The sequence below is a fragment of the Heptranchias perlo genome, chromosome 20, assembly GCF_035084215.1.
Source record: "Heptranchias perlo isolate sHepPer1 chromosome 20, sHepPer1.hap1, whole genome shotgun sequence".
In the NCBI taxonomy this organism is placed as follows: Eukaryota; Metazoa; Chordata; class Chondrichthyes; order Hexanchiformes; family Hexanchidae; genus Heptranchias; species Heptranchias perlo.
The window spans coordinates 25,117,842-25,134,702 of NC_090344.1; the positions used below are offsets into that span (position 1 = coordinate 25,117,842).

At 45.1% G+C, this 16,861-nt stretch overlaps 3 non-coding genes across 3 annotated transcripts; 1 reads left to right on the forward strand and 2 right to left on the reverse strand.

Annotated features, from left to right (window-relative positions):
- Positions 1 to 3,330: 3,330 nt before the first annotated feature.
- trnag-gcc (transfer RNA glycine (anticodon GCC)) lies at positions 3,331 to 3,401 on the reverse strand. Its single transcript has one exon. It is a non-coding gene; the product is annotated as a tRNA-Gly (tRNA).
- A 2,946-nt stretch (positions 3,402 to 6,347) lies between these two features.
- On the reverse strand, positions 6,348 to 6,418 carry trnag-gcc (transfer RNA glycine (anticodon GCC)). Its single transcript has one exon. It is a non-coding gene; the product is annotated as a tRNA-Gly (tRNA).
- Positions 6,419 to 16,475: 10,057 nt separating this feature from the next.
- Positions 16,476 to 16,557, forward strand: trnas-gcu (transfer RNA serine (anticodon GCU)). The gene has a single exon. It is a non-coding gene; the product is annotated as a tRNA-Ser (tRNA).
- Positions 16,558 to 16,861: the final 304 nt, after the last annotated feature.

The window sequence follows — 16,861 nt, forward strand, 5'->3', positions numbered from 1 at the left end:
ATCGCAAGATGGAAATTATCGTGGCTGAGCGGTCTAACGCGCTGGTTTAAAGCTCAAGCTAAATCCTATAATTTACAGATGGATCAAAATCATAGTGCGTGGCTCCAATTCCGCAGTCTACCTCCTGTAAACTGATAACACTAAATATCACATCTGCTATTGCAACAAGAGGAACCACGTGGCGAGACAAATAATTGATGCATTTTGGAACACCTCAATTATTCCTTTTGCTCCGTTCGAAATGTTCAAAAGGAAAAAGATTCGTTTATCTCGGTGAGACTCAACTAACAACCTCGCCATTTCCCGACCCTGTACAGTCATACAAGGACGACGCACTGACTGATTGCGCCGCTGGAGCCTGGTCACTCTGATCAACTGTCCCACTCTGCTGGAAAGAATCTTAAGGTGAGAGACGCTTACCTGTGGAAACGTGCCCTGTCCCCTTGATGAAAATAATATCTGCATTTCACTTTTAGCTTCTTTCACATCCTCTGCTCCATCGCACGACAATCGGGTTTTCTGTGAACAGATCAAAATAAACATTGCCAGAAATTCTAGCATCAGTGGGATTCAAACCCACGCCTCCATAGAAATTTGATGGAACACTTTAGACCGCGAGGCCACGCTACCATAATGTCACAGTAACGTTTAAAGAGCTGTTTAATGCTCAAATTAATGAATTGAAGCTGATTGATCGCATTTACCCCGTGCTGGGGTTGTTCTCCTTCGAGCAGAGAACGTTAAGAGGAGATTTGATAGAAGTGTTCAAAGTCATGAAGGGTTCAGATAAAGTAAATAAAGAGAACCTGTTCCCATTGGCGGAAGGATCGAGAACCAGAGGACACAGATTTACGGTGATTGGCAAAAGAACCAAAGGCGACATGAGGAAACACTTTTTTACCCAGCGAGGAGTTATAATCTGGAATGCGCTGCCTGAAAGGATGGTGGAAGCAGATTCAATCGTGGGTTTTAAAAAGGAATTCGATAAATACTTGAAGGCATAAAAATATAGAGCGACCGGAAGGAGCGGGGGAATGGGACTAACTGGATTGCTCTTGAAATGACCCGGCACGGCCTCGATGGGCCGAATAGCCTCCATCTGTTCTGTAACCATTTTATGATTGTATGATTCTATTGAAAACCTATATTTTCTTTGCATGCCTATATTCTCTTTCTCTCCCTATCTCTGTCTCTTGTGTTGTTGCCTGATGGGCTTTTTAGGCTTCTAATGAGACCCTAATGTATCAGGATGAGTGAGTGAAGATTTTTTTCTGTTTGAAGTACTGATTTCATTAATTGAATACTCCCAGTGAGCCAGCTCAGTGCAGTCCAGTCCAGACAAGCTGCTCGCAAAAGTGGCATTTTCTGTGAGAACACGAAAGACGTGTTCAGGCCATGACAGTACCGAGTGCGGGTAGGCCTGAGCGTGAAATGGAACGGCGACGGCTGATCGAACCTGCAACACCAGCAGAGAAGATTAAAGAAAGACTGAGACGGTAGGAAAAGTAAAGGTGCAACCCAGCTGCTGCAGCCAATGTCTACACATTTATGTATCGTCGCTCTCACAGTGAATCAAATCACCAATTTGATTAAAGTATTCTTATGGTAGAGTGTATGTTATCACCATGCCGAGACAGACGGCAATCATATCAGAGAATCAGACAATCGGAAAAATTTACGCCAGTGGAGGCCATTCCGCCGATCGTGTTTGTACCGGCCGGAAAAGAGGTATCCAGCATCGCCCGACTTACCAGCGTTTGGTCCGTAGTCTTGTCGGTTATGGCTCTTCAAGTGCATATTGAAGTGCTTTTTAAATCCGATGAGGGTTTCTGCTTCTCCCACCCTCTCAGGCAGTGAGTTCCAGACCCCCACCACCCGCTGGGTGGAACAGAATCCCCTCTGCTCCACTCTAATCCTCGACCAATTACCCTAAATCTATGCGCTCTTTCTATTGACCTCCCTGCTAAGTGAAACAGGTCCTTCCTTTCCACTCTATCCAGGCCTGTCATAATTTTGTACACCTCAATTAAATCTCCCCTCAGCCTCCTCGGTTCCAGAGAAAACACCCTCAGCCTGTCCAATCCATTCTCATAGCTAAAATTCTCCAGTCCTCTAAACATCGTCGTAAATCACATCTGTACCATTTCTCGTGCAGTCGCATCTTTCCTGTAATGTGGTGACCACAACTGTAGGCAATACTCCAGCTGTGGCCTAACTAGTGTTATATTCATTTCAAGAACAACCTCACTGCTCTGACATTCTATGCCTGGGCAACACATGTAAAGTAAATAAAATGTCTCAAGATGATGAAGAGATTGATGCTGAATGTGAATTTCCCCAAGGTCAGGCGGTCTAATTGATATTGGATAACGGGATAGAGAACGACATATAGAAGTTTGCCGATGGACCCAAAATGGGAAGCGATGTAAGCAGTGTAGATGAAAGCATAACATTCCAGAGAGACATTAATATAATAAATGAATGGACAAAACCGTGGCAAATGGATTTCAATTTTGGCAAGTGTGAGGTCATCCACTTTGGACTTCACAAAGATAGATCAGAATACTTTACAAAAGGTGAAAAATTCGAAACTGTGGCGTTCCATAGGAACTTAGGTTTTCCCTGTACATAGATCAATAACATGTCATGGACCGGTACAGGAAATAATCAAAAAGGATAATGGAATGGTGGCCTATATATTTAGAGGACGAGAATACAAGGGAATAGACATTATTCGACAGCGACAAAAAGCTCTGGTTAGACCACACCTGGAGTACTGTGTTCAGTTCTGGGCACCGCACCTTAGGAAGGATATTCTGTCCTTGGAGGGAGTGCAGTGTAGATTTACTAGAATGATGCCTGGGCCCGAAGCGTTAAGTTAAGAGGAGAGATTACACAAACTATGGTTGTATTCACTGCAATTTAGTAGATTAAAGGCTGATGTGATCGAAATTATCACGATATTATTAGGAACTGATGGGGTAGTTACAAAGAAACTATTTCCGCTCGTTGGGGTGTCGAGGACTTGGGGGCATAGCCTAAACATTAGAGTCAGGACTTTCAGGAGTGAAGTTAGGACACACTTCTACAAGCAAAGGGAGGTAGAAGTGTGGAAATCTCTTCCACAAACGGCAGTTGATGCGAGATCAATTGTTAATTTCAAACCCGTGATTTATAGATTTTTGTTAACCAAAGGTATTTCGAGATATGGGAGGAAAGCGGGTACCGGGAGTTCGGTCACAACTCATTGAGTTGCGGAACAGGCTGGAAGGATCAAAGACCAAACTCCTGTTCCGAAGTTCCTCCTTGGTGCAGAATGCAAAACGATCATGCATTGGCCGGGAATCAAATCCGGGTCTCCCGCGTGGCAAGCGAGAATTCTACCCCTGAACCACCAATGCTGGGTTGTGTAGAATTTGCATGTTTCTAAATGGAATCCTGTCTGAACGAACATGCCGTTGACAGCTGCGATGGACGAGTGGTTGAAGCTGTTGTCTCAAAACCCCAATGGAGTTTTCCTGCCTTGGTTTGAATTCGGCTCGCAGTGCTCCGGTTCAAAGATCTCTTCAATGCTCAAATACATAAATTGGAATTAATTGACCGCATTTACCTCTGTCCCAGCATGAGAGATACTTCAACGTGGTTGGTACTTTTATTTGGGCGTCCAATCTTCTCTTCCAAGATTTCAAGACCGAGAAGCAATATTTCCCAATCTGTAACTTAAATTCCGCTAGTTTTCAAAACCTGACATTTATATTCTTTATTTTCTTTGCATGCATCTCTCGATCTTTCCCTGTCTCTGTCTCTTGTCTCTTTGTGTGACCCCTGATGGACTTCTCAGGCTTCCTTGAACGGCGAAGGCTGACCGAACCTGCAACACCAGCAGAGGAGGGTAAAAAAATGGACTGAGAAGGTAGGAAAATAAAGGTGCAACCCAGCTGCTGTAGCAAATGATTACACACTTATGTCTCTGCTCTCACAGTGAAACAAAGCCCCAACTTGATTCAAGTATACTTATGGGAGAATGTATGTTATCACGATGCCGAGACAGACGGCAATCATATCATCGAATCCTGGAAAGTTAGGCCACAGAAGGAAACCATTCTGCAAATCGTGCTTGTGCCGGCCGAAAAAATCGATACCTAGCCTTATCTCACTATCCAGCGTTTGATACCTAATACTTTTAGTAACGGATCTTAACATGCAGATTGAAGTTTTTATTTTTTCAATGCGATGAAGGTTTCTGCATCTCCCAGCCTTTCGGGCAGTAATTTCCCGACCCCCACCGTCCACTGGGTGGGAAATAAATCTTCCACTCCCCTCTAATCCTTCTACCAATTACCTTAGATCGATGTACCCTGATTATTGACCTCCCTGCTAAGGGAAATAGGTCCTTGCTATCCACTCAATCTCGGCCCGTCATAATTTTATAAACCTCAATAAAATCTGCCAACAGCCTCCTCATCTCCAAAGCAAACAACCTCATCCTATCCAATCTAATCTCATAGCTAAAATTATCATGTTCTGGCAACCGTGTCGTAAATCTCCTCTGTACCATCTTTAGTGCAATCACATCTTTCCTGTAATGTGGTGACCACAACTATATGTTGCTTTCTTGCTGAGGCTGAACCATTGTTTTATAAATTTCTACCATGACCTCCATGCTCTTACATTCTATGCGTCAGCTAATAAAGGAGAGTATCCTGTATGCCTTTTTAACCACTTTAACTACGTGTCCTCTTACCTTCAGGAATCTGTGGACATGCACTCCAAGGTCCCTCTTTTCATCGACACCTCTCAGTATCCTCCAAAGCAATGTAGTTTCAGAGCAACTAATTCTGAAACGTCTTGCTTGATAATAAAAGTCGCACAGACGAAATCAATTTAGTAAAGGGAAACTAATATTGGCGACAGGAAATAGTTAGTGTACAGCTTGATATTAGTGCACACCGGAATGGAAAACGAGATTGGATGCACAGAAGAGGTCTGAAAGGATGGCCGATCGGCTTTGGAAGACAACGAAACTTGTCACTGGCTGCACAAAGCAAGTAACAGCGCCTGGTTGATCCAAATGCATGATTCTCGCTTTGGGGCTTCAGTTCATTAAGGTCCGAGAAGTTCCGCGTTCAAATCCCGGATGAGCCTTGCTATTCCACAACTTTGAGTGAAAAGACACCAGTTGGCTTCTGACATCTTCTCAGTTTTGCTGTTGGTTGGATTGAATTACATGCAGAGCATGTTTTAGCTCCAGAAGACAGAGTGCTGAGTTTCCCAAGGCGCAACACATGTAAATAAATAAAATGTCTCTGGATGATGAAGAGATTGATGCTGAATGTGAATTCCCCCAGTTCAGGCGTTCTCATTAATATTAGATGACGGGTTCGAGAACGACATATCGAAGTTTGTGGATGGCTCCAAAATGAGCAGCGTTGTGAGCAGTGCAGATGAAAGCATAACATTCCAGAGAGACATTAATATAATAAATGAATGGCCAAAACCGTGGCAAATGGATTTCAATTTTGGCAAGTGTGAGGTCATCCACTTTGGACTTCACAATGATAGATCAGAATTCTTTACAAAAGGTGAATAATTCGAAACTGTGAAGTTCCACAGGAACTTAGGTGTCCGTGTACATAGATCAATAACATGTCATGGGCAGGTACAGGAAATAATCAAAAAGGCTAATGGAATGGTGGCCTGTATATTTAGAGGATTAGAATACAAGGGAATCGACATTATGCTACATCTACACAAAGCTCTGGTTGGACCACACCTGGAGTGCTGTGTTCTGTTCTGGGCACCGCACCTTAGGAAGGATATACCGTCCTTGGAGGGAGTGCAGTGTAGATTTACTGGAATGATACCTGGACTCTAAGCGTTAAATTACGAGGAGAGATTACACAAACTATGGTTGTATTCCTTGCAATTTAGTAGATTAATGGCTGATATGATCGAAATTATCAAGATATTATTAGGAACTGATGGGGTAGTTACAAAGAAACTATTTCCGCTCGTTGGGGTGTCTTGGACTTGGGGGCATAGCCTAAACATTAGAGTCAGGACTTTCGGGAGTGAAGTTAGGACACACTTCCACAAGCAAAGGGAGGTAGAAGTGTGGAAATCTCTTCCACAAACGGCAGTTGATGTAAGCTCAATTGTTAATTTCAAACCCGTGATTTATAGATTTTTGTTAACCAAACGTATTGAGAACTATGGGACGAAGGCGGGTCCAGGGACTTCGCTCACAACTCAGCCATGATCTCATTGAGTTGCGGAACAGGCTGGAAGGACTTAAAACCACAATCCTGTTCCGAAGTTCCTCCTTGGTGCAGAATGCAAAATAATCGTGCATTGGCCGGGAATCGAACCCGGGTCTCCCGCGTGGCAGGCGAGAATTCTACCCCTGAACCACCAATGCTGACTTATACAGAAATTGCATGTTTCTGAATGGAATCCTGTTTGAACGAACATGCCGTTTACAGCTGGGATGGCCGAGAGGTTGAAGCGGTGGTCTCAAAACTCCGATGTGGTTTTCCTGCCTCGGTTTGAATTCTGCTCGAAGCGCTACTCTTCAAAGATCTCTTCAATGCTCAAATACATTAAATGGAATTAATTGACCACATTTACCTCTCTCCCAGATGCTTCAACGTGGCCGGTGCTTTTAATCGGGCGTCCAATCTTCTCTTCTAAGATTTCAAGACCCGAGAAGGAATCTCTCCCAATTTTGTAACTTAAATTCTTCTAGTTTGCAAAACCTGACATTTATACTCTTTATTTGATTTGCATGCATATCTCTATCTTTCCCTGTCTCTGTCTCATGTCTCTCTGTGTGTCCCTTGATGGACTTCTCAGGCTTCCTTGAACGGCGAAGGCTGATCTCACCTGCAACACCAGCAGAGAAGGCTGGAGAAGAGGACTGAGACGGTAGGAAAAGTGAAGGTGCAACCGAGTTGCAGCAGCCAATGTCTACACACTTATGTCTCTTCGCTCTCACAGTGAAACAAAGCACCAATTTGATTAAAGTATACTTATGGTAGAGTGCATATTATCGCGATGCCGAGACAGACGGCAATCATATCATCGAATCATAGAAAGTTAGGCCACTGAAGGAAGCCATTCTGCACATCTTGCCTGTGCTTACCGAAAAATCGGTACCGAGCCTCATCTCACTTTCCAGCGTTTGGTCACTAATCTTGTAGGTTACGGATCTTCACGTGCATGTTGAAGTTTTTATTTTTCAATGCGATGAGGGTTTCCTCCTCTCCCACCCTTTCAGGCAGTGATTTCCCGACCCCCACCGCCTTCTGGCTGGGAATTAAATCTTCCGCTCCCCTCTAATCCTTCGACCAATTATCTTAGATCTATGTACCCTGATTATTGACCTCCCTGCTAAGGGAAATAGGTTCTTGCTATCCACTCTATCTAGGCCCGTCATAATTTTATACACCTTAATTAAATCTCCCAAAAGCCTCATCAGTTCCAAAGCAAACAACCCCAGCCTATCCAATCTATCCTCATCGTTAAAATTCTCCAGTTCTGGCAACGTTGTCGTAAATGTCCTCTGTGCCCTCTCTAGTGCAATCACACCTATCCTGTAATGTGTGACCACAACTGTACGCAGTATTCTGGCTGTGGCCTAACTATTGTTTCATACATTTCTTCCATAACCTCCCTGCTCTTTTATTCTATGCCTCGCAAATAAAGGAGAGTATCCTTTGTGACTTCACAACCACCTTATCTACCTGTTCTACTACCTTATGGGATCTGTGGACATGGACTGCAAGGTTCCGCCGTTCATCTGGATCTCTCAGTCTCCTCCCAAGCAATGTAGTTTCAGAGCAACTAATTCTGAAACGTCTTACTTCATAATTCTAATCGTACAGTCGAAACCAATTTGGTAAAGGGAGACTAATATTGGTCACTGGAAGTCGTTAATGTACAACTTGATATTGCTGTGCACCAGAATAGAAAACGAGATTGGATGGACAGAAGATGTCTGAAAGGATGGCCGATCGGCAGTGGGAGGCAGCGCACATTTTAACTGGTGTACGATTTCAATGTCAGCGGTTCGTGGGTCTCGGGGTATGATTCTCGCTTAGAGCTTTTGCGTTAAATGATATACGTGAGATCTCAGTTTCAAATTCCGCACGATCTTTCCTATCTCAGTGCTTTTCGTGAAAAGTCAGCAATTAGCTTCCGACATCATTTCGGTGTTGCTGTTGGGAGAATTGATTTTTTTCCAGAGAACATTTGAGCTCCAGAGGACAGGGTGTGGAAGTTTCCAAGGCGCAACACACGTGAAGGAGCGGGTGAGTGGGACGGACTGGATCGCTCTTACAATGAGCCGGCATGGGCTCAATGGACCGAATCGCCTCCTTCTGTGTTGTTACCATTTTATGACTGTATGATTCTATGTATTCTCTTTATTTTCTTTGCATGCATTTCTTTATCTCTCCCTGTCTCTGTCTCTTGTATTGTCCCCTGATGGACTTCTCAGGCTTCCTGAAACGGCGATGCCTGATCGAATCTGCAACACCAGCAGAGAAGGTCAATAAGAAATAGGAGCAGGAGTCGGCCAATCGGCCCCTCGAGCCTGCTCCGCCATTCAATAAGATCATGGCTGATCTGATCCTAACCTCAAATCTAAATTCATGTCCAATTTCCTGCCCGCTCCCCGTAACCCCTAATTCCCTTTACTTCTAGGAAACTGTCGATTTCCGTTTTAAATTTATTTAATGATGTAGCTTCCACAGCTTCCTGGGGCAGCAAATTCCAGACCTACTACCCTCTGAGTGAAGAAGTTTCTCCTCATATCAGTTTTGAAAAAGCAGCCCCTTATTCAAAGATTATGCCCCCGAGTTCTAGTTTCACCGATCCTTGGGATCATCCTTACCGCATCCACCCGATCAAGCCCCTTCACAATCTTATATGTTTCAATAAGATCGCCTCTCATTCTTCTGAACTCCAATGAGTAGAGTCCCAATCTACTCAACCTCTCCTCATATGTCCACCCCCTCATCCCCGGGATTAACCGAGTGAACCTTCGTTGTACCGCCTCGAGAGCAAGTATGTATTTTCTTAAGTATGGAGACCAAAACGGTATGCAGTATTCCAGGTGCGGTCTCATCAATACCTTATATAACTGCAGCAATACCTCCCTGTTTTTATATTCTATCCCCCTAGCAATAAAAGCCAACATTCCGTTGGCCTTCTTGATCACCTGCTGCACCTGCATACTAACTTTTTGATTTTCTTGCACGAGGACCCCCAGATCCCTTTGTACTGCAGTACTTTCCAGTTTCTCGCCTTTAAGATAATAACTTGCTCTCTGATTTTTCCTGCCAAAGTGCATAACCTCACATTTTCCAATATTGTATTGCATCTGCCAAATCTCCGCCCGCTCACCCAGCCTGTCTATATCCCCCTGTCGGTTTTTTATGTCTTCCTCCCTCTCCACTTTCCCTCCCATCTTTGTATCATCTGCAAACTTTGATATGTTACACTCGGTCCCCTCTTCCAAATCGTTAATATAGATTGTAAAGAGTTGGGGACCCAGCACCGAACACTGCGGAACACTACTGGCTACTGGTTGCCAGTCCGAGAATGAACTGTTTATCCCAACTCTCTGCTTCCTGTTGGATAACCAATCCTCCACCCATGCCAGAATATTACCCCCAATCCAGTGATTCTTTATCTTAAGTAATAATCTTTTATGTGGCACCTTGTCGAATGCCTTCTGGAAGTCTAAATACACTACGTCCACTGGTTCCCCTTTATCCACCCTGCACGTTATGTCCTCAAAGAACTCAAGCAAATTTGTCAGACATGACTTCCCCGTCGTAAAGCCATGCTGACTTTGTCCTATTAAATTATGTTGATCCAAATGTTCCGCTACTGTCTCCTTAATAATAGATTCCAAAATTTAACCCACCACAGATGTTAGGCTAACTGGTCTATAATTTCCAGCCTTCTGCCGACTACCCTTTTTAAATAAGGGTGTTGCATTTGCAGTTTTCCAATCTGCCGGGACCTTTGCCGAGTCCAGAGAATTTTGGAAAATTATTACCAAAGCATCCACAATCCCAACTGCCACTTCCCTCAAGACCCTCGGATGTAAGCCATCAAGTTCAGGGGATTTATCCGCCTTCAGTCCCATTATTTTACTGAGTACCAATTCCTTAGTGATTTTAATCGTATTTAGCTCCTCCCCCCCTCGAGCCCCCTGTTTGTCTAGTGTTGGGATATTCTTAGTGTCCTCTACCGTAAAGATTGAAACAAAATATTTGTTCAGCATTTTTGACGTTTCCATGTTTCCCACCATTAATTTCCCGTTCTCATCCTCGAAAGGGACCGACGTTTTCCTTTGCCACCTTTTTTTCTTTTTATATAACTATAGAAACTCTTGCTATCTGCTTTTATATTTTTTGCTAATTTATTTTCATAATCTATCTTCCCTTTCATAATCAATCCTTCAGTTACTTTTTGCTGTCTTTTGAAGTCTTCCCAATCTTCTATCCTCCCACTAAGTTTGGCTACCTTATATGTCCTTGTTTTTAGTCGGATACTGTCCTTAATTTCTTTACTTAGCCACGGATGGCTGTCATTTCTTTTACACCCTTTTTTCCTCAGTGGAATATTTTTTTTTTGAAAGTTGTAAAATAACTCCTAGAATGAACACCATTGCTCATGTACCGTCTTACCCTTTAATCTATTTTCAGAGTCCACTTTAATCAATTCCGCTCTCATACCATCATAGTCTCCTTTATTCAAGCTCAGTCCGCTTGTTTGAGAACCAATCTTCTCACCCTCTAATTCGATATGGAATGTCACCATGTTATGGTCACTCATTCCAAGGCGATCCTTAACTAGGACATTAATAATTAATCCTGGCTCATCACACAGGACCAGGTCCAAGGTTGCTTGGCCCCTTGTTGGATCAGTTACATACTGCTCAAGAAATCCATCCCTAATACACTCAATAAACTCTTCCTCAAGGCTGCCCTGCCCAATTTGATTTGTCCAGTTAACAAAGAAAGATTGAGACAGTAGGAAAATAAAAAGTGCAACCCCGCTGCTGCAGCCAATGTCTTCACATTAATGTTTTCTTCGTTCACTGGATGTGGGCGTCGCTGGCGAGGCCGGCATTTATTGCCCATCCCTAATTGCCCCTTGAGAATGTGGTGGTGAGCCGACTTCTTGAACCGCTGCAGTCCGTGTGGTGAAGGTTCTCCCAAAGTGCTGTTAGGAATGGAATTCCAGGATTTTGACCAAGCGACGATAAAGGAACGGCGATATATTTCCAAGTCGGGATGGTGTGTGACTTGGAGCGGAACGTGCAGGTGGTTTTGTTCCCATGTGCCTGCTGCTCTTGTCCTTCTAGGTGGTAGAGGTCGTCGGTTTAGGAGGTGCTGTCGAAGAAGCCTTGGCGAGTTGCTGCAGTGTATCCCGTGGATGGTACACACTGCAGCCACTTTGCGCAGGTGGTGAAGGGAGTGAATGTTTAGGGTGGTTGCTAGGGTGCCATTCAAGGGGGCTGCTTTGTCCTGGATGGTGTCGAGCTTCTTGAGTGTTGTTGGAGCTGCACTCATCCAGGCAAGGGGAGAGTATTCCATTATACTCCAGACCTTAGCCTTGTAGACGGCGGAAAGGCTTTGGGGAGTCAGGAGGTGAGTCACTCTCCGCAGAATACCCAGCATCTCGTCGCCACAGCATTTACATGGCTGGTCCAGTAAATTTTCTGGTCAATGGTGACCCCCAGGATGTTGATGGTGGGGGATTCGGCGATGGTAATGCCGTTGAACGTCAAGGGGAGGTGGCTGGACTCTCTCTTGTTGGAGATGGTCATTGCCAGGCACTTGTCTGGCGCGAATGTTACTTGCCACTTGTCATCCCAAGCCTGCATGTTGTCCAGGTCTTGCTGCATGCGGGCTCGGACTGCTTCGTTATTTGAGGGGTTGCGAATGGAACTGAACACTGTGCAATCATCAGCGAACATCCCCATTTCTGACCTTATGATGGTGGGAAGGTCATTGGTGAAGCAGCTGAAGATGGTTGGGCCGAGGACACTGCCCTGAGGAACTCCTGCAGCAATGACCTGGGGCTGAGATGATTGGCCTCCAACAACCACTACCATCTTCCTTTGTGTAAGCCACTGGAGAGTTTTCCCCTGATTCCCATTGACTTCAATTTTACTAGGGCTTCTTCGTGTCACACTCGGTCAAATGATGCCTTGATGTCAAGGGCAGTCACTCTCACCTCACCTCTGGAATTCAGCTCTTTTGTCCATGTTTGGACCAAGACTGTAATGAGGTCTGGGGCCGAGTGGTCCTGGCGGAATCAAACTGAGCATCGTTGAACAGGTTATTGGTGAGTAAGTGCCGATTGATAGCACTGTCAACGACACCTTCCATCACTTTGCTGATGATTGAGAGTCGACTGATGGGGCAGTAATTGGCCAGATTGGATTTGTCCTGCTTTTTGTTGACAGGACATACCTGGGCAATTTTCCACATTGTCGCGTAGGTGCCAGTGTTGCAGCTGTACTGAAACAGCTTGGCTCGCGGCGCAGCTAGTTCTGGAGCACAAGACCTCAGTACTACCGCCGGAATGTTGTCGGGGCCCACAGCCTTTGCTGTATCCAGTGCATTTAGCCGTTTCTTGATCTCACGTGGAGTGAATCGAATTGGTTGATGACTGGCTGCTATGAATATGGGGAGGAGGCCGTGATGGATTCGTCCACTCGGCACTTCTGGCTGCAAACGCTGACAGCCTTGTCTTTTGCACTCACGTGCTGGACTCGTCCATCACTTAAGGATGGGGATGTCTACAGAGTTCACAGAGCCTCCTCCTCCCGTTATTTGTTTAATTGTCCACCACCATTCACGATTGGCTGTGGCAGGACTGCAGAGCTTTGATCTGATCCGTTGGTTGTGGATTCGCTTTGCTCTAATCTATAGCATGTTTAGCATGCATTTAGTCCTGAGTTGTAGCTTCACCACGTTGGCACCTCATTTTTAGGTACGCCTGGTGCTCTTCCACACTCCTCATTGTACCCGGATTGATTCCCTGGCTTGTTGGCAGAGTGAGGAATATGCCGGGCGAAGAATTTACAGATTATGCTGGAATACAATTATGCTGCTGCAGGATGGCCACACAGCACCTCATGGAATGCCCAGTTTTGAGCTGCTGGATCTGTTCTGAATCTATCCCATTTAGCACGGTGGTAGTGCCACACAACACGTTGGATGGTATCCTCAGTGCGAAGACAGGACTTCGTCTCCACGAGGACTGTGCAGTGGTCACTCCAACCAATACTGTCATGGACAGATGCATTTGCGACACGTCGATTGGTGAGGCCGAGGTCAATTTGGTTTTTCCCTCGTGTTGATTCATTCACCATCTACAGTCGGCCCAATCTTGCAGCAATGCCCTTCAGGCCTCGGCGAGTAGTGGTGCTACCGAGCCACTTTTGGTGATGAGCATTGAAGTCTTCCAGCTACCCTCAGTGCTTCCTCCAAGTGGTGTTCAACATGGAGGAGGACTGATATCAGCTGCTGAGGGCTTGTCAGTTGGTGGTTTCACATCCCCATGTTTGACCTGATGCCATGAGGTCCACGGTCAATGTTGAGCACTCCCATCCTGACTGCATATCACTGTACCGCCACTGTCTGCTCCGTCTGTCCTGCCAGTGGGACAGGACATACCCAGGGATGATGATGGAAGAGTCTACGGATTTTGGCTGAAAGGTATGATTCTGTGAGTATGGCTATGTCAGGCTGTTGCTTGACAAGTCTGTGGGACAGCTCTCCCAATTTTGGCACAAGTCCCCAGATGTTCGTGAGGAGGACTTTGCAGACTCGACTGGGCTTGGTTTGAGCCTTTGTCGTGTCCGGTGCCTGGTGGCACGTCCGGTTTTATTATGACTTTTTTGTTAATCGAGATTTTACAACTGAGTGGTTTGCCAGGCCATTTTAGAGGGCAATTAGGAATGAACCACATTGGTCGCTGTGGGTCTGGAGTCACATAGAGGCCAGACTGGGTAAGGAAGGCAGGTTTCCTTCCCTGAAGGGCATGAGTAAACCAGATGGGTTTTTACAACAATCCGGTTGTTTCATGGCCACCATTACTGATACTGGTATTTTAATTCCAACTTTTATTTTTCATGAATTGAATTTCTCCAGCTGTCATGGCGGGATTATGAACTCGTGACCCCGGATTATGAGTCCAGGCCTCTGGCTTATTAGCCACTTAACATAACCACTATGCTACTGTATCTCTTCGCGCTCCACTAAGTTACTCTCTTTTCATTCCTCTTATTTCGTGCTTTTTCTTTCTGCCTCCAGCACCTTTGTCTGTATCCTGTTTTTGTTCTCTCATGTGTCTCTGCTGGATGATCCAAAATTCAGACCTGTCGCTTCTTCCAGCATTTTCTTCCTTCCACAATCATCGTCCATTTCATTGAGACTTTCCTGCGGCCTTGCCAACTGTAACATTCACTTTCACATTCTTACGCCTTTAAGTTTGCTCCACATCGACCGCTGTTTCTCGGGGGCACATGTCCCGTTCACACCAATGTTCATTTGTGCCTTGAAACCAATCGATACATTTCGATCTGCGTGACTGTTCCAGAGACAAGCACTAAGAAAGCAGGGCAGGCATTCGGAAGGACAGCGGCATACTTTTCCGTGAAATTTCCATGGGGTATCTTGTGACACGGGGGATGTTAACTGAAGAACTGGGTTTAGTTTTCATGGTCGTTGGCGCTTTTCCACGAGCAATTGATGTGCGGGAGAGACGGGCGGCGCTGCATAGGTGCGAACGACGGCTGAAAGATGCACTTTTGGCAATCTGCGCGGTGCAGTAATGTCAGAAATGTTCCGCTTGACCTTAACAGGTCTGTGGAAATGTCCAATTGAAAAGGAATGAGGAGAAATGAGAACAGCGGCAGTGGTAAAAAAAATGGCGATTACAGGAGGTTGGCCGTGAGCGAAAGGTCCTTTAAATGTTCGGCGCGGAGGGGATTTTGTTCGGAAACGACAGACTTTAAAGCGCGTGGGGAAAGTGAAGTGTGAGCTTTGTACTTGGGTCAAATTGGGTGTTTTCAGGAAAACAGCCATTGTGAAATCACAAAAATGAAAACAGAAAATGCTGGAAACACTCAGCAGGTCAGGCAGCGCCTGTGGAGAAAGAACCAGAGGAAACATTTCAGCTCCATGACCTTTTTCATCAGACATCAATAACCTCGTGTGTGGAAGAGTCGCTTCGCTGTTTAAGATGCTGGATTCTATTTTTGAATTGTGTGGGTTCAAATCCCACTTCTGTTACAATTTATCGAGTTGCTTATTTTGGCAGCCTCACCTGAAAACCTTCTTTCCGAAGAAGTGTTTTTCCGCATTGCTGTCTGATATCTGTTTGCACAAATCAGCAAATTCTTGATTATCACCCAAACTGTTCCTTGCACGGAGGTGTTGGGAGAGTAAGGGCTGATCCAGGTGAAGTTTCAATCAAAGTGCACAATGGCGCCCTGGTAACCGAATATTTCTTGTAATCAACATAAGATAAAAGATATGACCATAATTGTAAATTTCTTCTTTGCATCACACTAGGATTTATTATCAGGGAATGTACATGAGCAGGTCGATTTACGTCACGCTCCGGTCGCTTTACATCGCCTGCTACACATCGAATAGAATCATAGAAAGGTTGCAGCACGGAGAGAGGCCATTCGGCACATCGAGTCCGTACCGGCTCTCTGCAAGAGCAATCCAGCTATACCCCCACCCCGCTCTTTCGTTTCAAATACTTATCCAGTTCTCTTTTTGAAGGCCATGATTGAATCTGCCCCCACCACCCCCTCGGGCAGTGCATTCCAGATCCTGATCACTCGCTGTGTAAAAAAGCTTTTCCTCATGTCACCTTTGGTTCTTTTGCCAGTCACCTTAAATCTATGTCCTCTGGTCCCTGACCCTTCTGCCAATGGGAACCGTTTCTCTCTATCTACTGTGTCTCGAACCTTCATGATTTTGAATACCTCTATCAAACCTCCTCTCGACCATCTCTGTTCCAAGGAGAACAATCCCAGCTTCTCCAGATTATCCATGAAACTAAAGCTCCTCATCCCTGGAATCTTGCCAGTAAACCATCGCTGAATACCCCAACATCAACATCCTGATGGTTACCGTGAACCAGAACCTGAACTGGACCAGTCACATAAATACTGTGGCGACAAGAGCAGGTCAGGGGCTGGTTATTTTGCGCCGAGTAACTCAGCAAAGCCGTTCCGCCATCAACAAGGCGCAATTCAGGAGTGTGATGGAATACTCATGTGATGGTCATCAATCTGAAACGTTAACTCTGTTGCTCTATCTAAAGTTTCTGCCTGACCTGCTGAGGATATCCACAATTTTTTTTTCAGATTGGCAACATTGCCAGTATTTTCATTTTGAATAAAACGGCTTTCGCAAGTTTGCCTATTCGACGAGGTGGCCGAGAGGTTAAGGCGATGGACTGCTAATCTATTGTGCTCTGCACGCGTGGGTTCGAATCCCATCGTTGTCGTTATTTTGCTTCAGTCTTGTTTCTCTCATTCAGTCCACCCAGAAGGTCTCATTGAAGTCCCATCATTCTCGAAACGGCAGACGGTGGGTTTTGCATTGTTTGCTGAAATCAGCAACAGTTCCTTCCACGAAGGTGTTGAGATTGTAAGCTCGCGAAGTATCAAAGTTTATGGTGGTGTCATTATAAATGGAGTAAATCTTACGGTCAACGTATGAGAAATTATGATTTATATACGGATCATTCCGTGTCTGTGTCTGTTTAAAAGGGATGTGCTGTAAGTCCCCGATCATTCCCTGTGTCACCC